The sequence below is a fragment of the Mustelus asterias genome, unplaced genomic scaffold (assembly GCF_964213995.1).
Source record: "Mustelus asterias unplaced genomic scaffold, sMusAst1.hap1.1 HAP1_SCAFFOLD_277, whole genome shotgun sequence".
Classification (NCBI taxonomy): Eukaryota; Metazoa; Chordata; class Chondrichthyes; order Carcharhiniformes; family Triakidae; genus Mustelus; species Mustelus asterias.
The window spans coordinates 33,116-59,193 of NW_027590242.1; the positions used below are offsets into that span (position 1 = coordinate 33,116).

Here is a 26,078-nt window from a genome sequence, read left to right on the forward strand (position 1 = left end):
TGAGAATTTCAAATAAAATGTCCTTCAGCAAACCAATCACCGGCTTTAGCAAATAGAAGGAACGTTTAACCGAGATCTGAACTCGTATTACTGAATTCAGAGTCCAGAGTGCTCACCGTCGCACCACTTAACCAGGAACAGAGCCGCCAGATGCAAATGGTCACTCAAAGTATGTGACCTCCTTCATTCAATGTGGGAGGAACAACAAGTGGATCAATTGCTTTGAGCGACCATTTGAAGCCGACTGGTCTGTTGTCGGTTTTCTGGTCTAACTGTGAGCACTCTGGATCCAGCGAACCAGGTTTAAGTTTAGTTGGATCCTTGATCTTCTTTCCCATTGCTGAGGATTAGTTTGTGAAACGACCTTTTATTTAAATTTCTCATGAAGTAGGAATCTGGAGGACAGTTTGTCAGCCAGTTCAACTTCTCTTACATTGCACATTGCTGAGCCTCTGGGGACAGATGCCTGCAACAACAATGTTTTGTTTCCATCTTTTCGCGACATACACAATTGTTTCCTTTTCTTCATGTTGAGCTCCTGTTTTCTCTTTTTGGTGTCTGTTACAGTTGTACATATATTGGGCAGCTCAGAGCACACGTGCTCTGTTCTCAATATGAAAATCAATTGTTATGTTCCCTTCTGTGAACTTTAAAAAAACGTTTCTGTAAAATGTTCTCTGAATTTTTAAAATAAATCTTGAATAAAAAATGAACAAATTATCACTTTGCCAAACTCCTTTCCCCATCAGGCAAAATGGATATCCATCTTTGTGTCCAATCTGCGCTTCAAACCACATCTCTCAGAGTAAAATATAACTCTCTTCCACACTGTACGAGGCACGCTGTCCAAGTATAAGGATCTCCCACACCGCAACACAGTCTTGTGCAATCTCTCAGGGAGAAGTGGTACGTTGAGGCACATAATTCGAATCAATGCCACCAGAGGGCGTTTCAGCTTTACTCGAGTTTCAGCATTGGGATATTGACTCGCTCTCAGTGAATATATGCCAGATACTTACTTTCATACCTAACATAAATGGACATTAATGATTGCAACCCAGTTCAATGCAACCAAAAATAGCTACTTGAATAGGCATCTACGGAACTATGACCAAACGTTCCTCAGCAACAGCACTGGTCGGCAGCTCAGTCTCGATATTGACATTCTCAATAAAACATTCGCCTTTAAAACATTTTCAACATTGAGAGCAGAACGGTAGAATACACTGGAGTGTTTTACCTATAGTGACGTGTGATGCGACAATGACCATGCTCCAATGTCGGCTGCAGGTTCCTACAGTCAATGCTTTTCCATTTTTTCAAATCTTCTGGCCTGAATATCATAAAACCATCGAATCCCTGCAGTGCAGAAGGAGGCAATTTGGCCCATTGAACCTTCACCGACTCCCTGACACCAATCCCACTCAGGCCCTATCTCCGGAAGCCCACATATTCCGCTAATCCCCCTAACCTACACACACATCTTGGGACACTAAGGGGCATGTGAGCTCGGCCAATCCACCTAACCTGCATAGCTTTGGAGTTTGGGATGAAACATCAGCACCGGGAGGAACTTTCTATTACTGGAAAAGCTAGATGTGCTACACATCCTCTTTCACCATATTAATAGTCCCGAGAGACCACAGCAGTTTAAGAACCTCTCCTTCTCAAGGGTAATTAGGAATGGAGTTGAAATCTAGACTTCCCAGTAACGCTGACATTACTTCATGTATTAATAATAATTAAAGCCCGTGAGAGGAATTTCACTGCAGTCATGGTTATCACTACGCTGCTAGTGGAGCAAAATCCGTGAAAACAAAGTGACAAATTCATTCAAAAATTATTTACTTTCTTTAGTACAATTATGGTGAAGGTTCCTTCCCCAACTCTGGTGTATAATACGGGAAGCATTTTCTCTGCAAGAATAGTGACTGTAATGCAGCTCGGGGTGATTCTCTTTGCTATCTGCCGGCCTCACAGCACCAATGGAAAAGCAAGGAGGTGAGGTGAGTACAGCCTGAGACACGGCAGCAGATTATTGAGGGCGGGGTTTAGAAAGGGTGGCTAAATATCCAACACCCTCCCCTTTCACAGAGCGGACAGAGACAATGCGGCTGCTCAGCATCTGGGTTGTGTGCGGAATATTTCTGGCAGGTAAATGTGGATGCGTTCTTTCATTCCCCAAGCTTGATTGGAATCAAATTCCAACCAGCCACCGGTCTATACTTTTCCTGATTAATTTATTATATTCCAGATCTGAGTCATGGAGATTCTGTCACTCAGCCGCTGCCCTCAGATGTTAAGGCAGAAGGAGCAGCGCTCATATTCACCTGTAACTATGAAACTACACAGAGAAACTATGCATTACACTGGTACCGCCAACTCCCAGGAAACCATCCCGAGTTTATAGTGTGGAGAAGTACATACAACAGTGAAGATAAAGCAGATTTTGCCAAAAGCCGTTTCTCTATCGAGCTTCATACATCGACTAAATTCACCAGTTTAACTGTTTCGGATCTGCAGCTGACTGATGTCGCCGTGTATTACTGCGCTTTACAGCTATCACAGTGATGGAAAGCAGTCTCACCCCTGCACAAAAACTGCCTTTGGATTGTTGGTGCGAGCTCTGTTCTGTTGAGCGTTAAGTAGGAGTGCGGTTGTTGCAGTGCAGCGGCGCTCACAGGCGCTCAGATACACACCGAGAGGAAACCAAATTAACCCCGGATCAAACTGTCACCCAACAGTTAGCAGGAGAGACTGAGAAAATGAAATGCAGAACTGCAGTGGAACAGAGAAACATCACATAATCATAACTGAAGCCACCCGTTATAATCCCCGCCCTCAATGATCCGACGTCCTGTGTGAGCTGGATGTCAGTGAAAGGAAACACCTCGATCTGTGCTGCAGCCAATGTCCTGGTGGGAGACAGCGTTCTGCTGTGTGGGTTGGTTTGTTAATGATCATCAGAAAAACAATAGTTAAAGGAAAAGGGGAAACAAGATTAGCCTCAGGAGACACCCTGAAGCACAAGCAGCTCATTCTCAATTCTCAGTTACTACTTTGTGGAACAAGTTGGTTGCAGATACGCTGTTTCTGATCCAGTAACACGCACTGATTAAATATAGCTCTGAACAGACCAGTTGTAAGCTGCTGGAGAGTGAGGGAGGAGATGATAAATGGTTGTTTCATAGGCGGGCAGGTGGGGAACGGGTAGTAAAGGAGACAAAAAGCACATTAAAATATCATGAGCGCATTTATGACGTTTAACTTCTGTATAAAGGCGACTTGTAATCAACTAATGTAATAAGTCCACTGGTGGCCATGTGAACATACAAATTCGGAGCTGGAGTAGGCAACCGTGCCACCTCGAGACTGCCCGACATTTGATAAGATCCTGGCGGATTGAATTGTGACATCTCTATTTCCATGTCTCCCCTGTACACTCTGACTCCCTGGTCATTCAATAATCGACCTCACCCCGTCCTAATTGTTTTCAATGAACTTGCCACCACTGATTTCTGGGGAAGGGGATATCACAGACCAAATAACATCATGGTGACAAAAAGGCATAATCTCATCATTTCTGAGGGGACCTTGAGGAGTTTATTAACATTATCTCCCAAGTTTTTGTCCCTGTCACAAAGGAAACATCCTTTTAGTTTGGAATTAACCTCTGCACATTCTATACTGACCCAGCGATGATAACGGAAAAACCGTATAATTCCAGGAATGAATGATACGGATTTTTTCTGTTTTATTCAAATAGGTTATGTATTTTTAAAATATCTTTAACACTATGCTATATTACTCTGCACACAACTGGCCTTGACAGGCCGGAAGGAGATTTATTGGAATGGTATTTGTGATCAGGGAGCTCTCCAAATTTGGTCAGCTCAAACAGTGTAAAACTGATAGCAATTCCGCACCACTCGAGGTCACTGGGGGACGAGACACCAAAACTTTCTCCAAAACAAACCATTTTAAAATTAATTTGACCGAGTGTGGGATTCGTTGCTGAGTCCACAATTTATTGTATTCCCTAATTGCTTTTCAAATGGTGGTGATGATGTTGGGGCTGCCCTCTTCCAGGCCAGCTGATATCAAGAAAACCAAACTCAGCTGTGAGTTCAAACTGCAGTTTCACTATCTTGCGATTAAACTATTACAATATCACCATCTGGTGGTGACTTGCACTTACGGCAGGCGCTGGCCTCTGTGAGTCTCGGGGAAGTTCAGGCACTGGATGGCTGGAACTGGCATCCGGTTGATGAAGTGCCAATATGGAATAACATTGTTCATTCCCTTTTGCAAACTTTCATTCCTAAATTGGAATGGAAGTTTGCAACATGTGCTCGGGTGGTGCATTCGCCTATTTGTCACCAGGCACTGTATAAGAATTTTGTGACCCATTCCCCATGGGAGATATTGTCTGGAGTTGCAGTTCGGGATTATTGTGTACATTAATATTTAAAATAAATATTATTGAAGATATATGGCACGGGAGATACGTTTCAAGATCTACCGGACAGATGTTCTTGCTGTTTTGCGCAAAGGAAATAAAACTGTTCTTTTTGATGTTGCCGGGATGCTTCTCTCTGACACCGCCGTGTATCACTGTGCCACGGAGCCCACACTGCTGCAGAGACCGAGCGGATCCCAGACAATAACCCCACACATGGGAGTTCCAGTTAGGTACCACTAGATGGCGGTCTTACGCTGGTAAACATAATCAATAATTCACTCTCCATGTAAGTCACAGGGAACTTCCCAAGAGGTCAGAAAAAAAACACAATCTCAACAAGAGGTGAGCAACATTTGAGGAGTTATATTAGTTTATTTTAACTTGCATTTGTGCTATCGCCGATCTTCTTAAATCTATTCCATTTAGCTCAGTTGTTGCCCTTGGATGCAGTTTCCGTGTCTCTAATATTGAACAACTCAATCCCCCTCTCCCCTGACAGGTTTCTGAAGTCTATTACCGCGGCCTGGTCACTGGGTTTATTTGATCCGAGAGATGTACTGCTTCCGAGAAAGTGTATACACAATGAAGAAATTTCACAATGAAGTGACTGTGATCTTTTAAATAGACATTGAGCACAGAATTTCCCCAATGACCAGTGAACTTCAGAATGTTTCCTCAATGATGCTTGTTACTATAAAGCAACCAAGAATTTGCAGCTGCCAATTAACAGAGCAGGGTTTCATCCCCGCAACCCCATCCGGAAAAGTGCACCCGTTCCCCTATCGAGATGCTGAAATCAGCTCGGCTCGAGGGATTTCCTTTCGATATCAGCCAGCTCATAACTGAGAGATCTCACAGACTCATAGAGACACAATGATTGAAGTGGCAGGATACTGGACACACTTGGGCTGATCACAGGTTAATGAGCAATCTTGCATAACCGACAGTCACATTATGGCTGCATCTGCCCGCGATTCTGAGCAACCCGCAGCAGACAGGGTTTTCAACCTATAGTTAAAGACAGTTTTTGTGCAGCAGTCAGACTGCTTTCCATCACTGTGAGTTTCAGCGAGAGCGCAGTAGTACAAGGCAGTGTCAGTCAGCTGCAGACCCGAGATGGTCAAACTGGTGAATTTACTCGATGCCTGAAGTTCTCCAGAGAAGCGGCTTTCAGCAAAATCTGCTACATCTTCACCAAACAATGAGTTCTTCCCCACTGTAACACAGGGTGTTGCCGGTACCAGTGTAAATTGTAGTTGCTCATTGTAGTATCAAAGGTACAGTTTAAAGTCACCGTTTCTCCTTCTGTCTGTTATTCTGAGGACAGCGACTGAGTAACAGAATCTCCATGACCCAGATCTGAAAAACATGTTCGAACGAAAACAGATCAGAACAACTGAATACGTAAAATTCAGTTCAAAAACAAATTTGTAAAATTAAAGTAGATATGAAATGCGTTTGGTCCATAATTACCTGTCAGGAATGTTCCCCGCACAATCCAGAAGCTGAGTAGCAGCATCGTTGTTGTCTGCTCTGTAAAAGTGGAGTTGGATATTTGAAGACACCCTTTCCAAACTTCACCCTGTATATTTTGCTGTCGTGTCTCGGAATGCTCTCACTGCATTTCCCTGTATCCGCTGTGGTGCTGTGGGGTTGGTAGCTGGTGAGCTGTCTGCCAGTGAATGGATTCACCCCGTGCTAGCTTCAGTCAGAGTTCCGATCGGACGAAATAGTTTCCTAGTTAGACACGTGGGAAGAGATTTGTAACCGGAAACATGGGGTCACTGATGGGGTTTATTTATTCCGGCTTCAATTCTTCATCTCCGATTCCAGTAGAATCGATGTCAGTGAGTGTGGGCGGATAAAACCCGAGTCTCAGCTTCTTTGATCAGTTCGACAGATAGGCGCCTCAGTTGGATACGAAGCAGGCGTTTGACTCCTTGTAAATTCTTCCGAATATTAAACCCAGGTCCTGGTTCTAATCTGAACTCCCTGGACAACTGCTTCAGCAGAAATTTCATATGATCTGAAAAAAGCTTCGAATTTACAGACTCTCTTTGCTGAGTTTCGCTCTGACATGCACTGGGGTGACTGGAGCAGATGAGGTGATGCAGCTTCCTCGGTGGAAATGTTGTGAGTGAAGGGGGATCCGTATCCATGAACTGCACCACGACAACTACATTTAGCAACGCATATTGGTACAGACAGTCCCCGAATCAGCCACCCCAGTATCTGGTGATGGCCAGAACAGAAACCGATTAACGCGAGAGGATCACTGCCTCAATCGGCGGAGGCAGCAAATTCAGCGCCCTGACTGTGAGAGACGCCAAAGTTACAGACACTGCCACCTATCTCTGCGCCGTGAGCCACAGTGTGACAAACATAGGGTGAGCCCTTACAAAAACATGCACAGACTGCGAGAGCAACTCTGCTGAGTCCGGAGTATCGGCAGAGTGAATGGAATTATAAAAAGTCCATTAACAAAGGAAATGAGCGCAACACAAAATAAAATATAGAATCTAATTGTTAAAATTCCGTCAGAAATGAAGATAGATGAGACCAGAGATGGAGAAGAAAAAAGAAGGACGATGTAAACCACAATGAGCGAGCAGCAAATTGAAATAGAAACGTTCAATCTTCATAGGAGAAATGGGCAGAACATGAGGGAACTATCGAAAGGGAAATTGAAGACACTGAAAAGCATTAATAAACGGGTTGAAGATCAGATTAAATCATAAATAAAAGTCGAACATAGAACAGTACAGCACAGAACAGGCCCTTCGGTCCACGATGTTGTGCCGAGCTTTATCTGAAACCAAGATTAAGTTATCCCACTCCCTATCATCCTGGTGTGCTCCATGTGCCAATCCAATAACCGCTTAAATGTTCCCAAAGTGTCTGACTCCACTATCACTGCAGGGAGTCCATTCCACACCCCAACCACTCTCTGCGTAAAGAACCTACCTCTGATATCCTTCCTATGTCTTCCACCATGAACCCTATAGCTATGCCCCCTTGTAATAGCTCCATCCACCCGAGGAAATAGTCTTTGAACGTTCACTCTATCTATCCCCTTCATCATTTTATAAACATCTATGAAGTCTCCCCTCAGCCTCCCCCGCTCCAGAGAGAACAGCCCTGGCTCCCTCAACCTTTCCTCATAAGAGCTACCCTCCAAGCCAGGCAGCATCCTGGTAAATCTCCTCTGCACACTTTCCAGCGCTTCCACATCCTTCTTATAGTGAGGTGACCAGAACTGCACACAATATTCCAAATGTGGTCTCACCAAGGTCCTGTACAGTTGCAGCATAACCCCACGGCTCTTAAACTCCAACCCCATGTTAATAAATGCTAACACACTCTAGGTCTTCTTCACAGCTCTATCCACTTGAGTGGCAACCTTTAGAGATCTGTGAATATGGACCCCAAGATCTCTCTGTTCCTCCACAGTCTTCAGAGCCCTAACTTTGACCCTGTAATCCACATTTAAATTAGTCCTACCAAAATGAATCACCTCACATTTATCAGGGTTAAACTCCATTTGCCATTTTTCAGCCCAGCTTTGCATCCTATCTATGTCTCTTTGCAGCCTACAACAGCCCTCCACCTCATCCACTCCTCCCACGAATCTTGGTGTCATCAGCAAATTTACTGTTCCAGTCCTCAGCCCCCTCCTCTAAGTCATTAATAAAAATCATAAAGAGCAGAGGACCAAGCACTGATCCCTGTGGCACTCCGCTAGCAACCTGCCTCCAGTCCGAAAATATTCTATCCACCACCACCCTCTGTCTTCGATCAGATAGCCAGTTACCTATCCAATCGGCCAACTTTCCCTCTATCCCACACCTCCTTACTTTCATCATAAGCCGACCATGGGGGGCCTTATCAAACGCCTTACTAAAATCCATGTATATGACATCAACTGCCCTACCTTCATCAACACACTTAGTTACCTCCTCAAAAAATTCTATCAAATTTGTGAGGCACGACTTGCCCTTCACGAATCCGTGCTGACTATCCCGGATTAATCCGCATCTTTCTAAATGGTCGTAAATCCTATCCCTAAGGATCTTTTCCATCAATTTACGAACCACCGAAGTAAGACTAACTGGTCTATAATTACCAGGGTCATTTCTATTCCCTTTCTTAAACAGAGGAACAACATTCGCCACTCTCCAGTCCTCTGGCACCATCCGCGTGGGCAGTGAGGACCCAAAGATCAAAGCCAAAGGCTCTGCATTCTCATCCCTTGCCCCCCAAGAATCCTAGGATATATTTCATCAGGCCCAGGGGACTTATCGAACTTCATTTTATTCAAAACTGCCAGTACATCCTCCCTCCGAACATCCCTCCGATTTTTTTAATGACTTAGAGGAGGAGGCTGAAGGATGGATCAGTAAATTTGCTGATGACACCAAGATTGGTGGAGTAGTGGATGAGGTGGAGGGCTGTTGTAGGCTGCAAAGAGACATAGATAGGATGCAAAGCTGGGCTGAAAAATGGCAAATGGAGTTTAACCCTGATAAATGTGAGGTGATTCATTTTGGTAGGACTAATTTAAATGTGGATTACAGGGTCAAAGGTAGGGTTCTGAAGACTGTGGAGGAACAGAGACATCTTGGGGTTCATATCCACAGATCTCTAAAGGTTGCCACTCAAGTGGGTAGAGCTGTGAAGAAGGCCTATAGTGTGTTAGCTTTTATTAACAGGGGGTTGGAGTTTAAGAGCCGTGGGGTTATGCTGCAACCGTACAGGACCTTGGTGAGACCACATTTGGAGTATTGTGTGCAGTTCTGGTCGCCTCACTATAGGAAGGATGTGGAAGCGCTGGAGAGAGTGCAGAGGAGATTTACCAGGATGCTGCCTGGTTTGGAGGGTAGGTCTTATGAGGAAAGGTTGCGGGAGCTAGGGCTGTTCTCTCTGGAGCGGAGCAGGCTGAGGGGAGACTTAATAGAGGTTTATAAAATGATGAAGGGGATAGATAGAGTGAACGTTCAAAGACTATTTCCTCGGGTGGATGGAGCTATTACAAGGGGGCATAACTATAGGGTTCGTGGTGGGAGATGCAGGAAGGATATCAGAGGTAGGTTCTTTACGCAGAGAGTGGTTGGGGTGTGGAATGGACTGCCTGCAGTGATAGTGGAGTCAGACACTTTAGGAACGTTTAAGCGGTTATTGGATAGGCACATGGAGCACATCAGCATGATAGGGAGTGGGATAGCTTGATCTTTGTTTCAGATAAAACTCGGCACAACATCGTGGGCTGAAGGGCCTGTTCTGTGCTGTACTGTTCTATGTTCTATGTTCTATCTATTTCCTCCAGCCTATTAGCCTGTAACACCTTCTCTTCCTCAAAAACATGACCCCTCTCCTTGGTGAACACTGAAGAAAAGTATTCATTCATCACCTCGCCTATCCCTACTGACTAGCATGTGTTTTTTTCTTTAACATTTCTAATATTTACTTGCTATTTAAATCGTTGAATGTTCTGAAACATGTCACTGAAAGACCGACCACAGCAAGTTGCCCGACCGGTAAATTTTGGCTTTACTCATTATCCCGACTAGGGGATTTCACATTCACTTCATTGCAGTATTAATGTCACCTTTCTTGTGACAATGATCAATAAACTTTAAAATAATAAACGGAGAATAGGCTACCGATGGCATTGAACAGATACAGCACCTGAGGTTTATTAACAAGGCCGCAGATTTCAGAACACAAGGGGACACGTGTAAGCCTGCACACATCATTGTTCAGAACGCAGTTCAAATACTTAGATCCGTGTCGCGACTTTTCGTTCCTTTGTCGTTAATCTCAGTGACAGTGCGGAAGAGTTACTGGGAAAGATGAAGTGGGGATGAGAGAGAGAGCACCACATTAAGCGGAGGCTCGTCAATCGATTCGTGTTAACCTCAGAGACAGTGTGTAAGAAAGACTGGGAAGGATACAGTGGGGATGAGAGAGCACAGTGCTCAGCGGAAAGTAATCGGAAAATATCTGTACTCCTCAACGTCTTTACTCCAGGATCAGTGTCGCAACCCTTTTGGACAGAGAATTAAACATTCCCACTGATTTCCGTGTTAATAACGTTTCTAACATCACCACAGCGACTACAGTACAAATGAGTTTCCTTGGGTTAGAAAGTGCTTTGGGATATCTGGAGTCTGTAAAAGGCTGTCAATAAATATATTTCCTTCTGTTTACGAGTCAAATTTCTTTCTAGAGATTAACTTCATTGTCCATATGCTTCCACGGTCCCAGTAAAGTTTATTTTTAATTTCATTTTCTTTAGTTCAGTCCGTTTGTCTCCCGTATTGGGTTAATGAATGTTCACCACCTCCTCTGATTTCCCGGGTTCTGTCTGCAGTCTATTCAGAAATTCTTTCCACTCCAGAGGACATCGGCAGTCTGGCAGGAATAAGAATCCGGGAATTTACCGAAGAGACACTGTAGTGCTCAAGGAATGCTGCACCGTCAGAGCTGCCAGCCTCTCGATGACCTGTGAAATCTTCCGTCTTTCCTCTCAGGTGGAGGTGCCGTATCACATGTTCACTGTTTCCAAGAAGAGTCGGAGAAATGTCCTGCTTGATATCTGTTCACCAATCACAATTACTGAAACAGTCAGAAAGCTGCAATATTATTGAATGAAATGACACGCTGATGCCAGATTGGCTGCCGTGTTTCCCACAGTGACAGGGAAACAGTTTGGGACATCAAACTCTAGAAATATTCTAATGCCCATTCTCTAAACTGCCCCCATTGTTTTAGTTTGATAATATATTTAATAATAAAAAAGTGTATTGGAATTAAAATTTTAAGATGCCAACAAGACTCACTCTGATCACAACGTTTGTCTAATGCTCTGTTATGTTGAGTGAGGCTCTGACAGTTTTGTACAGGTTCAGCCCAGCTGTGAGTTCTGTGGGTCTCAGTGCGCAGTAATACACCACGGAGTCTGCTAGCTCTGTTTTAGACACCTTCAGCTCCGCAGAAAAACGGCACTCTGAAGATCTGTCTGTGTTCCCGGTGTATTTATTTGTCTGCACTAGATACTCCATGGACCCGCTGGGATACTGACGGTACCAGAATAGATAAATGTGGTTGCTTGACGTTGTATAATTACAGAACAACCTAACATCATCTCCTTCAGTGACGGTGACTGCAGCCGGTGGCTGTGTAACAGAATCTTCTCGGGAATGTCCTGTAAGGGTACAAATAAATATTAACTTACACAATGCGACTTGTCTGTTTCCGCCCAGAATCTGCCCGCCATGTTGAACAACAAAGTCATAAAGTCACGACAGTGCAGAAGGAGGCCATTCGACTTATCGAGTCTGCACTGACAACAATCTTACGGAGGCCCTATCCCCGTACCTCCACATATTTACCCTGCTAATCCATCTAACCTACGTATCCCAGGGCACAAAGGGTCTCAAACTCTCAAACTTAGCATGGCCAATGCAACTAACCAGCACATCTTTGGAATGGGAGGAAACCAGAGCACCCGGAGGAAACTCACGCAGACACGGGAAGAACGTGCAAACTCCACACAGACAGTGACCTAAACCGTGAATCGAACCCAGTTTCCTGGAGCTGTGAGGAAGCAATGCTAACCACTGTGTCACCGTACCGCCCACAATAATAACCTCAAAGACAAATCAGACAACTGAACGGAAATATATTTTTCACAGTATATTCGCTGGAACGGGAAGGTGCTTGTGGTGATCGAATAAAACTTCCATCATAAACATTCTACACTTACTAACGAGATCAGTTCCTCTGTAACTGTAACAGGAACTGCTCACTCTCTGTGTTTTAAAGTCTGGCGTTTGCAAAGACATTCACTGGCACCAGAGGAGTTTGAATCTCAGCCCAACTCTTCCTCTCTCATTCCTTGGGGTAAATGTGCCAACTCCCAACAAACAGTGTTCTGTTTTGAGACCAGCGAGATCCGAATGACTTTTCGAAATTGGGATCAATCCATTTCCCCGATCACCCACCCCTCGCCCCTTGCATTGAGCCCATTGAGCTCAACAGAATATAATGTGTGGTAAAGATGTGAAACACAGAATTGAATAACTTGTGAACCTACCGGTTAAAAGAGCTGACGCTGTGAGGAATAAGTACAGCGTAACAGGAAACATGTTTGAAGGGAGCTCGGACGGATTTGACCAGAGCTGGTTGAAGCTGAAATTGTTTGCGGCAAGAAATGGGTAGAAGTTGAGTCACATCCTGGCTCCTGCTGATTGGTTCATTGCCAACAACGTCATCACGTGGCATCCAATCGACTCAAGCTCCTGTTTTCCTGAATTCAACCAATAATTTCACAGCTCCTTTATCTCCATTTAATTCTATTGGTGGAGGGACGAAAGGGACAAAGTGAATTTCTTTCTCGCACGACAGGGAATTTGACAGGAATTGAAAGGATTTTTGGCCGTTTAACCCTTCCAATCACTCGGGTGAAGATAACGGAAGGAAACAGCGTTTGATTTTTCAGTACCTGTGCCTGAGGTCCCAATTAAATTAGCTTCTCTCTAACGATGAAATATCTCCACAGCCGTAAGCTGCAGCCCGGGAGTCATGAGGGATTGGAATAGAACAATGTGTTAAATAGATAAACGCCACATTGTAAATGAAATAAATGATTGAAGGGAGTGGATTGTGTGTTTGATGCATATGCGTAGAATGGGCATGTGTGTTCAACGCACGGGCTCAGTGATGTTGGAGTGAGATGTTATTTAGAAATATTTATTGGTTTCTTCCTTTAAAAATAACAATGTTTACAATAACTTAATATTAACTAACAGAGCCACAGGCTTCCACCAAAAATTGATGTTTGCATATAAACCTATTTGATTCAATATTCTGGTCAAACCTTCTTTCACAGCATCTTCCGAAACCGCAATCTCTAACAACTGTGGTGATTGCGCCAAATCCTAATCACTGGACTACCAGGAAACTGCCTCCAAGGTTTTTAATCTAAACTACGCATGCTAACTTGGCGCTTTGCTTCTATTCCAACATTTACTTTTTGTACACCAGGGACAAGTCTGTCTGACAAGTGCCCCTTCATATGAACACATTTACTGCGGATGCTGGAATCTGAAACAAGAACAGAAAATGCTGGAAAATCTTAACAGGTCTGAAAGCACCTGCGAAGAGAGAATAGACTGAACGTTCACTGTCTGGATGACCCTTCGTTAGAGCTGAAGACAAATAAATTTGGACGAGATTTATACTGTAATGCTGAGGGATATGGGTGTTGGGTGGATGACCAAGGTGTCACATATAAATAAATAAAAAACAAAGGGAATTAATCATGGCTACGATGGCAGCCCATTTAGAGATCAGAATGTGTAAATGGCAGGGCAAAGAATATGTAAGAGATGGCCCGAGTGGGGTGGAGGGAGAGGGGGCAACAAGATCGAAAGTGAGATTTTAAATAAACAATGCAAAACATGGAAATTAATATATATAAGCAATATAAAATAATAAAAATATATAAATAAGATGAAATTTCACAAAACAAAATACATGGAAATGGGGTGAAGATGGAGGAGAGATGTTCTGAAGTTGTTGAGCTGGGGATCCACACAGATTTTAGATGGCGATCTAATCCAGTGTGATCTAATCCAACTCCATTGATTCTGTTCACTGCCAATACCGGCTTGATAGCAATGACTTCTGCTGGTGGCATTGATGGGAAGTCGAAGACACTAAGATGCATGGAATGAAGCTTGTGTTCCTTTACATCTGCAAGAAACAGGAAAAGTGTTTTTGTTAATATGTCGAATGATGCAGAGGATGAAATGAAAATGGGGACTGGGACAGCGTTGAGAGAGAGTAAGATGGTATTGCTGGAGACAGATGTCGAGTGTCTTCGTGTGGTGGCGCATGGAATAGCTTGTGTTCCTTTATGTCTGCAAAAAACAGGAAAGGTTTTTTGTTAAGACCGTCGAATGATGTGTATGATGATGCCACCACCAAACACATCTGCCCTTCACTCCTTCTGTCAACATTCCACAGAGACCGTTCCCTCTGGGATAACCTGGTCCACTCTTCCACTATTCGGAACACCTCCCCCGTCACCTTCCATTGCTGTTGCAGAAGGTGTCACATCTGTCCATTTACCTATTCTATGCTCACCACCCGAAGTCCAAAACATACATTCCAGGTTAAGCAGCGTTTCACTTGCACCTCTTTCAATTTGGTGTATTGTATTTGCTGCTCCCAATGTGGTCTCCTCTATATCAGAGTGGGTGATTGCTTTGCTGAGCACTTTCTTTATGTGCGCAATCAGGATTCTGACTTTCTGGTTCCTTTCCACTTTAACATACGATCCTGCTCTCATGCCCACATGTCTATCCTTAGCTTGGTGCAATGTTCCAGTGAAGCTCAACGCAAATTGGAGGAACAGCATCTCATCTTCTGGCAAGGCACTTTACAGCTTTCCGGTCTCAACATCGAATTCAACAACTTCAGATAATTTGCTCTACCCCATCTCGTCCCCCTTTGTTTTCACTCTATTTTATTTAATTTTTTACTGTTCTCTAACTTTTATTTCTTTATTGTCTTTCTTCATTTTTCTTCCTACTGTCCCCCTACTTCATCCCCCTCCCCTTATCTTCTTCCCCCCCCCACCACTTCCCCTTTTCAACATTCTACCTCTGTCCCATCCCACCGATCACCCCGCCACCACAGCCGCCCCCCCCCCCCCCCCGCCCCCCCAACATTTTCATCTGATACAGCTTGCAGCTTCTCTGCCATTTAGCCATCTACACCCTTTATTCTCTCTGTGGATAGCTATTAGCAGTATTTACCCCTGGTTTCTATAGCTATGACTCATCCTTCGTTCCCATCCCCCTGCAGCATAAATATCTCCCATTTTGTATGCATTTTACCTTTGACAAAGGGTCATCTGGAATCGAAACGTCAGCTCTTTTCTCTCCTTACAGATGCTGCCAGACCTGCTAAGATTTTCCAGCGTTTTATCTTTTGGTCGAAGGCACTAAATTTAGGATAGCGATATTTGTAGAGGAGTGGATCAAATCCCTCCACTGTCAGATTTTCACTTATATTACTATAAACGTTGTGAACATCTTTGGTCAAAGATGTGATTCCTAAAATTAAATGCAGTAGAATGCATCATCATTCATTTTGATTAGAGGAACCAGCAGATAGAATGTAAAGTGAGCAACTGACCGGCTTGTCGAATGAGCGTGGTTGCTCCACCAGTAAGCTGAAACTACTCCATGCACATGGACTGTTTCTGTCGTGTAGTGGTTAGCACGTTTGCTCCACACGCTGAAAATCCACCTTTCGAGACCAGCCAGGAGCGTTTCCAACCGGTTTTATTTCAAATTGATTCAAATTTCGGAACTATCTCGTTTCTCACGAAACATTAATTAAGCTGTTGAGTTCCTGCGGCATTGAAGACGGGAATCACTCAATAATTAGATTAAAAGGGAAAGTTTGTGATGAAGAGCATAACAGAATGGATTGACTGACACAAGGAATGATGGACCAGGTGAACATTGGTTGGTTCTCATTATTTTTAAACTTTGCTGCTTTCCTGGATGAACTCCAGCTCTCCATTCCTCGGCAGTAAGTAACCATTCGACTGGAGACTGGCAATTATTGAGCAAGAGTGTGTATGTGTGTGTGTGTGTGCGTGTGTGTTTTGCGAGAAAGTCCTCGTGTCGTACGTCAGAGTGCGACCGTTTCCATGGTGTCATGCTTAGCAATCTGAACTTTCGCCGTCCCAACTCAGGCTTATATTGGGACAGATGAGTGAGTGAATGGCACCCGTAGGTGGACCCCCTGCAAAATATATATTCAATTGGTAACATCTTTTGAAATGATTAATCCTCATTTTATTTCATTTCATGTCAAACAGGGTGACACATCCGTGTATCTAATTTTTTTAAAATCTCAACCCTTTAACGACGTAAGGAGATAAAGTTCAGTCAAAGAAAACTAATCCAAATTGAACGAGAAAAAAAGACGCTGAAGTTAATGCAAATCATTTTTACCAGAACATTTAATCCATCCATCCATCCATCCATCCATCCATCCATCCATCCATCCATCCATTTTTACCAGAATTTTTTACCACAGTCAGTTTTATAACAGTTCGATACCAGCATTGCTCTTTGCACGTGGTGAGCTACATGAAATTTAATGCAGTTGAAGACAGCTTACTCATTTTTTTTCAGGAGGAACCAACAAGGGTAATGTAAATATGAATTGCTGTGGGTAATTGATGGGCTTGTGCAATGGGACTGATATTGCTCCCGGCTGTCCAAATTGGCACAAATATTGAGCGACCATTTGCAGCTCGTTGTCGTGTGGTGGGTTCCGTGGTGTAATGGTGAGCACTCTGGACTTTGAATCCAGCGATCCGAGTTCAAATCTCGGCGGGACCTTGTTTCAATTTGCAAATGCAGATTGTTAAAAAATACTTTTTCAATTCTATCAAATCAAGTCCAATTCATGGTCTCAACAAGTTGAGAAATTTCCGATCCAAGCTGACAAGACAAGGCCTTCACTCCTGTCTTGCGCCTGACCTACATGAGCCAAGCTAATTGGAGTAGGTGCAGACTCACCTCCTCCAAGGCCTTTGCATCTTAGCCAAAAGGCCGATATGCCACTTTTAAAAATTGCTTCAAATGAAGCTTAAATGTAACCTAATGACCAAGCGCAGCATCCGATCCATACGACACTTGATTTTAGCCAAAGGGCCGAGAAGCCTTTTGCAAGTACAGATTTTTTTTTGATTTTTTTAACATACTTTTCCAATTCAATCAAATCAAGTCCAATTCAGAGTCTCAACAAGTTGAGACATTTCCGATCCAGGCTGGCAAGACAGGGCAAGCGACCATTTACCCTGTCCTGGGCCCGATCTACATGAGCCAAGCTGATTGGAGGAGGGAAAGCAATTCCTCCTCCAAGACTTCATCTCTTTTGCATCTGAGCCAAAAGGCCGAGATACCGCTTTTAAAAATTGCTTCATATGAAACATATGAAGCTTCAATGTAACCTAATGACCTCAACCAAGTGCAGCATCCAATCCATACTACACTTGATCTTAGCCAAAAGGCCGAGAAGCCTTTTGCAAGTACAGATGATTGATATGCTGAAGGGCATTTTGTTTAAATTTGTTACAAAGCACGAATCGAGAAGGCAATTTACCAGCCAGTTCAACGACTATCACAATGCACATTGCTGAACGTCTGGCACCAGATGCCTGCAACGTCAATGCTTTTCATATTTTCGCTACTCTTTAACTCCTCCGTTGAAAGAGGGAAGCAGTTGGTGTCGTACAAGAATAAATTGACTGGAGTTCGGCAAGTGCGTGCGTGCGTAAGTGCGCGCGCGTGTGTGTGTGTCTGCGTTGTGGTAGAAAAGTCTCCTGTCTTCGATCAGAGTGCTGCCAATTCTAAGGTGTAACGCACTCTGGCCTCTCGCTCCGACTTCTTGATTAAATTGGGACAGGTGAGTGACTGAATGCCACATGTAGGTGGACCCCTTGCCCACTATGGCTTCCCTGCCTTTCAGCGCTGTGTATTCATGAGCAATTGTCCTCTGGGGCTGATGCAATGACGCCAGGAGAGTCATTCGCTGCATCATCTGCAATGTGACTGCGGTGGAATTTGCTGAAATTTCCCTGTGTTTAGATTACCACTTTTTGCGAATTTAAAATGAAATGCCCTTCAGCAAACCCAACATCGCTGCAAATAGCAGCTGGATGCTCTGTTGTAGGATCTCTGGTCGAATGGTGAGCATCTGAATCCAGCGAACCGAATTTAAATTTAGGCGGATCCTTGCTCTTCTTTGCCATTGTTGAGGATTGATTTGTTGAAGGACCTTTTGTTTAAATTCCTCACAAAGCAGGCATTGGGGGGACAATTTGTCAGCCAGTTCAACTTCTATTACACTGCACATTGCTGAGCCACTGGCGACAGGTGCCTGCATCAACAATGTTTTTTTAAAAATCTTTCACTACTCGTTAACTCCTCTGTTGAAAGAAAAGAACATTTGGTGTTACACACCAACAACCATTCGACTGGAGACTGGCAATTATTGAGCAAGCGTATGTGTGTATCTGTGTGTGTGTGCGTGTGTTTGTGTGTGTGTGCCTGTGTTTATGTGTGTGTGCGCGTGTGTGCGTGTGTGCGTGTGCGCGTGTGTGTATGTCTTTTGGGAGAAAGGCCGAATGTCAAAGGTCAGAGTGCTGTCGTTTCCATGGTGTGACTCTTCGCAATCCGGACTCTCGCCATCCCACCTCTTGTTTAAATTAGGACAGATGAGTGAGTGAATGGCACCCCGAGGTGGACCCCCTCCAAAATATATATTGAATTAGGAACATATTTTGAAATGACTAATCCTCATTTTGTATTATTTCATGTCAAACAGGGTGACGCATCGTTGTATCTTATTATTAATTAAAACCTTAACCCTTTAACTACGTAAGGAGGCAAAGTTCAGTTAAAGAAAACTAATCCAAATGGAATTAGAAAAAAACTACACTGGCGTTACTGCAAATCCCACCTCAAAGCAGAAAATATTGGAAACACTTTCTAGGTCAAGCAGCGTCTATGGAAATGGAAACAGAGTGAATGTCACTGACGTCGATCCAAACTGGAAGACATTAGAGATTTAATGGTTTACGAGCAAATGCAGAGCGAAGAAAAATACAGGGAGAGAACTCTATTTAGGACCTTGTGATAGGATGTAAGGCTGGAGTGATTGAATGACATTGCAGATGATTGTTGTTCCCACAGACACAATCTCCCGGATCCTCGTTCAAATCTCACGCAAAATGAGAAGAAAACTTCCCGCTGAATTAAGCACAAACTCTTCGAATGCCGGGGAAGTAGAGATAGTTTTAACTCAGAAAGCAGAAACCGTGAGATTAATAGGGCGGCAGGGTGGCACGCTGGTTCGCACTGCTTCATCACAGCGACACTGACCCGTGTTCGATTCCCGGCTTGACTCACTGCCCATGTGGAGTTTGCACGTTCTCCCCGTGAATGCGTGGGTTTCCTCCCACAGTCTGAAAGACGTGCTGGTTAGGTGCACTGACCCGAAAAGGCACTGGAGTGTGGCGACTGGGGAATTTCACAGTAAATTGTTGTTACTCAAACCAGGTGGGGAAACAGCGTCTCAGCATGCCCGAAGTCAAACTGTCGCCCCATTTTCAGTTGTTTTAATCAGCTCACCTCTCAATTTTCTAATCTAACGAGAGAACAGTCTCATCCCACTGCATCACTCCTCCCAGAACAACTGCCTCATTATAGGATTAAATGCAGTGAACCTTTGTTCAACATCGATAGCGAGAGAATAGAGGGAGCAAAGAGCAAAAGGGGGAACAGTGATCGATGCACAGACAGAGAGACTGAAAGAGTGAAAGAGTCTGAGACAGGTTTTCAGCAACAGAGAGGGACAGAGAGTGAGGCAGACACTCACAACCCAATATACAAACAACAACTCTCTGAACCCACAAGCATGGGATGCTCTGATTGGGTGAATAAGAATTAAGTGAATGTCCGCAAAAATTGTCACTTTTTGAAAATGTCTAGATTCTCTGTGAGTGTGCTGTGCTAACAGAAGCCTTGCAGTCAGTGCTCGGGTTATCAAGTCCGACCCCATGTGAACCAATTCCAACATATCACGGGAAATAAACAAACAGAATCCGCTCCTTGTCCATTTCGGAACAAAGGCTTGCCCACAATTTGAACCCGGGACCACTCGCACGTTTGCAGATTTTAACATCCAAAGCGAGAATCACACCCCTAGTCCATCAAGCCATCTCTCAAATAGCATGTCAACTAAATGTATTTTCACTGCCATGTAAAAGCGGATCCGACATCTGCACTGAAATGTGTTGAGGTTGGAAAAACTCAGGAAGTTAGCCGGCGTGTGTGCATATGGAAACAAAGTTAAACCTTCACCTCCATGACCTTTCATTAACATTGGGAATGTTTAGAAATAGAAGAAGTTTTTAAAAAGTGAAATCTAGCAGGGAGGAAACATAACAACATCTGGTAGCGTGGAAGCCAGGAGAAAATAAATGAGGGAAACAGAGAATGACAGAATGATTACACCACAGAATGAGACGATTACAACGTTACTTGCACGACTCACATGTGTTGTGGGTGTAGGGGAAGCAGAGGACGTACTGTACATATACTTCAACAGAACTGCAGTGATGAGGTTGGTGGGCTTGAAAATTGAACGTTACACATCGAATCATAGGAACATGGGAATTGGAAGCAGATGCAGGCAAATTCAGCCCTTTGGTCCTGCTCCACCATTCAATCAGATCATTGTTGACCTCTCCTTGATCTGAAATCCACCTCCCCACCTGTTCTCCATATCCTTTAATGGATTTTTCTTTACCAGAACTAAATCTATCCTTTCTTGAAATCATTGAACGATTCAGATTCGACCGCGCTATGGAACAGCGAGTTCCACCAATTCACCACCCTCTGCGAGCAGTAGTTCCCCCTCATCTCAGTTTTCAATGTACCGGCTCTCAAACTATAGAAGTGATCTCTTGTTCGACATTGCCCCATAGGAAGAAACGTTTCGTCTACCTTTGCTCTATCAATCCATTTAGAGTTTTATATACCTCGATCAGATTCTCCTTCATCCTTCTAAACTTCAGCAGCTTGTGGGATTATTTCACCTCACCCTCAATTCCATGTCCCAACGAATTCAATCCGTGTTGTCATCAGCTGAAGGAGGCATTTATGTTCTATCCAAACAGAACATTTTGAAGGAGAAACATGTCACAAGTGAAAAAGATCTGAGATAGAAATAATGAGCAAGGTTCATAAGTTAAGTCAGTTTAAAAAACACAGTTCACTAGTTTCCCTGGTAGTTCAGTGTTTGTGTTCAACATTCCCCCAGGGATAACTTGTTTCAATTCCCGCTGAGGAAAATAAGACTATTTGCTCTCAGCAAACCATCAATAATGATTTGATTTACTCTCCGATCGAATACAGGTCTACTAGAATCAGCCGAGTGAGGTTTGCAAGTTTATATCAGAGCTGGAAATTTCACATGTGCAACAGTTCAAGAATAAATACAGAAAGAGAAGGAAAGTGTAAGGCAGCAAACTACGAACGGTTGAGACGTTTTTGCAAGGTAAAATCTGTCTGGTAATGGGTCAGATTTTACTGTTTACAGTGACACTGAATTATGAAACTGTTCCCTCACCCTGCATTGAAAAGCATTTGGAAATATTTCTGTCCGGTTCCGAACAGTCGGAAGCAAAAGTGATGAATGCAGTGGAGTGTCCGTTGTATGTTATCATTGGCTGAGCACATCACTGGTGTTGAACCACAAGTTGCCATTTTGAAGGAGAAAGCTGTTTGTGGCGAAACTGGTCTGGCGTGAAAACAAAAGCAGCGTGGATAATTTAAATTCTAAAACACGCTGTGAGCTGGTGGTTAGAGTTTGACTTTTTCGCTGCTGTTTAGATTACTGGTCTGGAACTGAAGATTTATTGCCAGCATCCAAACTCTGAAAACAAATGTGAGTTATTGCCTGGATGAACACATAAAACATAATATGATCCTTAAGTGCAGACTCTGTGCAAATTCAACAGGAGGTTCCGTTGTCATTTCTGGCAGGAAATTGGGAAGAGACGAGCTTAAGGACAGTTTAAATGATGCCGGCCCTTCACTGCAGCTCATTGTGTCTCTGACGTGAGATGATTTCTGTTTGTTTCGCAGTTCAGACTTACCTGAATCAGAGAAGGAGCAGGCTCCTTCCTCCTGATGGCCTTTCCAAGGTCCATTGCGTTTAATGAATTTCGGTAACATTATCATTAAATAACATGATCGCGATGCGTTGCAACGTGGTAGCGCGGCCGAGCGGTCTAAGGCGCTGGATTAAGGCTTCAGTCTCGACGGAGGCGTGGGTTCGAATCCCACTGCTGCTAGGATTTGGCCTAACTGCTCAATTTGCATGCAAGAGTGTATGCCGTGTCGTTTCTGTCAGGAACAACGAGCAGACATATGACTAACTGAAAAAGTTGCTGGGGTAAAGCAGTGTGTGTGCAAGTGGCTCCTTTCGAGAGCATATACAGGCTGAATTTCTGACTGCGGAGTCAGGAGACATGTTGAGATGTTCCAGCATTGTCTGTTTTTGTTTCAGATTCCAGCATCCGCAGTATTTTGCTTTTACCGCCACCATTTACATTCCGTTTTTTTTTGTCTATCACAACTTTGTCAACTCTTACGCACGGCTCCCACCCTCACCCCCCGTATCTCCCACACTTAAAGTGTAAATCTCGTCCTCCTTTACTGTCTTCATCTTTGATGACTGACCACACAGATTTGAAATGTTGGCTCTATTCTCTCTCCAGAGATGCCGTCATGCCTGTTGAGATTTTACAGCATTTTAAGTTTTTCTTTTAAGTTCCAGAATCTGCAGTAATTTGCTGTTGGCTGAAGGAATCATTGGTGTTCTATCAAAACATGAGGGGTTTTTTTCCGACAATCCTTTCTTGAGTATTTGAAAAACGCTACAATGTACCAGTCAGATGAAAGCATTTTCTCCCATCTTCCCTGGCGGTCTCGTGGTTAGGATTTGGCGCTTTCACCGCCGCGGCCCGGGTTCGATTCCCGGTCAGGGAATGCTGATTTTATAGCTGCCGACCAGCACATGATTTAGGAGGGGCTGAAATTACTTCCTGATCGATAACAGGAGTGATCATTGTGCCAGTTTGAGCTCCCTGGAGAAACAAAATAAACCCATTTGCACAATCCCGTCAATTGTCCCCGGCAGTTTATGTTTACATCCTCCCTTGCTTTATATCACAGAACATCCGTTTTGTTCTTTTCACAGGTTGATTCATGGCGTTACCATCAGAAAATGTTGGAAATACTCGGCAGGTCAGTTAATGTTTCGTGGCAAATGCGTGATTATTTCTGAAAGCTGAATTACTCTGAAATTGAAAACATTTGGAAATGTTTCTGTAAAGATGAAATACTGCTCATGCTGGAACCTGAAACACAAAAAAAAGTACTTGAAAATCTCAGCAGGTCTGGCAGCATCTGTGAAGAGAAAACAGAGCCAATGTGTCGAATCAGGAAATCTGAGGAAGGGTCATCCAGATTTGAAACGTTTGTTTCCTCACAGAGGTTGTCAATCCTGCTGAGATTTTCCACCATTTTCTATTCCTGTTTAATAAGTTTCTGCTCAGGATTGAACCAGGAAATTTGCATGTGTACGGCGACCGTGATAAGTACCACACTACAGAAACGCTGCGATGCAATGATGTAAGGAAACTGGCTCCACAAACACGTCAATTACCGACAGCAATTTATATTTGCATTGTGTCTGCTGGTACCTCCTGTTAAAATGTTTAACGATACAATCTACTGCGTAGAATTCGTGTGATAACATGCACGACCTACCTTGCATTAAATTGATCTTTCTCTACACCCAAACTATGACTGTAACAGTACGTTCTGCACCCTCTCGTTTCCTTCTCGATGAATGATATGCTTTGGCTGTGGAGCGCGCAAGAAAAATACTTTCCGCTGTATGCGAATGCATGTGACAATAATAAATCAAATCAAAGTTACTCCATGAAGTTAATTAATTGAACATTTAGCAGTGATGGGCTTCTATCACGCGCTTTAACTAACGCGACTGCCTTGAATTCAGGACCTGAGACTTGAATGCTGTCAGCAGAATCCATTGGTACCGGAACTGATATTGACAGTGAACAGAATCAATGAAAGAAAACTGGACTACATGTCCCATTGAGCCTCCTCCACGACAAAAACAAGGCAGATCCGTAACCTCAACCCCAATTTCCCAGCTTATCCCAATAGGTCTTCATTCCCTTAGATTCCAAAATCACTCCAACTCAACCTTCAATATCCTCAGCGACTGAGGATCCACGTACCTCTGGGCAGCTGCAGAATTCTAAAGATACACAAGCGTTTGGGAGAAGAAATGTCTCCTTACCTCAGTCATAAATGGCTGGCACCTGACCCAGAGAATGTAGGTCCAGAGTGCCTGACCGAGACACTTGTCGCCATTCTAACCCACTTATCCTCACACATTTACCATGGCTCATCCATCTGACCGACATCAACTGCACCGTGAGTGAGAGAGTGAAAGCAGAAATATGACAGTGGCGATTTTACTGAGCGCATTTTCTTTCCAATAATTGGAAAAAAAATATTTTGTTGGATCCATATTCAGTTCATATTCAACAACGAAATACAATCTGGGAACTTTCAAGCAGTAAATTTCGATCATGTTCGACCCTGTTTCGAATCGGACAGTCTATCCTATATGATAAGCCTCACACTATAGAAACTCTGCTCATGACCAATGTGACCGGCCTAGGATATCAAACCGTGCAGTCTGATTGCAATTTAGAACCTTGCGTGGGTTCTTAATTATACTGGCTGCTTTGCCGAGGCAGCGGGAAGAGCCAATGGATGGGAGGCAAGTTTGCGTGATGATCTGAGCTACGTTCACGACCCATTGTAGTTCCTTGCGGTCCAGGGCAGAGCAGGAGCCATACCAAAATGTGATACAACCAGAAAGAATGCTTTCTATGGTGCATCTGCAAACGTAGGTGAGAGTCGTAGCTGACATGCCAAATTTCCTTAGTCTTCTGAGAAAGTAGAGGCGTTGGTTGGCTTTCTTAACTATAGTGTCAGCATGGGGGGACCAGGACAGGTTGTTAGTGATCTGGAGACCTAAAAACGTGAAGCTCTCGACCCTTTCTACTTCGTCTCCGTTGATGCAGACAGGGGCAATTTCTCCTCTACGCTTCCTGAGGTCGAGGACAATCTCATTCGTTTTGTTGACATTGAGGGAGAAATTATTGTCGCCGCGCCAATTTCACCAGCTTCTCTATCTCATTCTTGTACTCTGTCTCCTCATTATCTGAGATCAGACCCACTACGGTGGTGTCGCCAGCAAACTTGAAAATCGAATTGGAGGGGAATTTGGCCACACAGTCATGGATATATCAGGACTGTAGTAGGGGGCTGAGAACACAAACTTATGGGGCACCGGTGTTGAGGATGACCGTGGAGGAGGTGCTGTTGTCTATCCTTACTGATAGTGTCCTGTGGGTTAGGAAGTTCAGGATCCAGTCGCAGAGGGAGGAGCCGAGGTCCGGGCCATGGAGTTTGGAGATGCGTTTCGTCGGAATAAGGCTGAGCTGTAGTCAATAAATAGGAGTCTGACATAGGCGTTTTTGTTATCTAGGTGTGCCAGGGTTGAGTGCAGGGCCAGGGAGATGGTGTCTGCTGTGGACCTGTTGCGGCGGTCGACGCACTGTAGTGGACCCAGGCAGCCCTGGAGGCTGGAATTGAATCGTGCTATGACTAGCCTTCGAAGCACTTCATAATGATGGATGTCAGAGCCACCAGACAGTATTCATTACGGCACGCTGCTTGGATTTTCTTTGGTCGTGGGATGATGGTTGTCTTCTTGAAGCAGAAGTAAAGAGAGTTTGAAGATGTCTGCGAATACCCCCGCCAGCTGATCCACGCAGGATCTGAGTTCACGTCCGGGTACCCCATCCGGGCCAGTCGCTTTCAGTGGGTTGAACTTCGAGAAAGCTGCT

The 26,078-nt window shown here is 44.0% G+C and overlaps 1 non-coding gene and 1 pseudogene across 1 annotated transcript; one reads left to right on the plus strand and one right to left on the minus strand.

Moving 5' to 3' along the window:
- Positions 1-16,818: 16,818 nt before the first annotated feature.
- On the plus strand, positions 16,819-16,890 carry trnaq-uug (transfer RNA glutamine (anticodon UUG)). Its single transcript has one exon. It is a non-coding gene; the product is annotated as a tRNA-Gln (tRNA).
- Positions 16,891-17,372: 482 nt separating this feature from the next.
- On the minus strand, positions 17,373-17,576 carry LOC144486043 (U2 spliceosomal RNA; annotated as a pseudogene).
- Between the last annotated feature and the right edge of the window lie 8,502 nt (positions 17,577-26,078).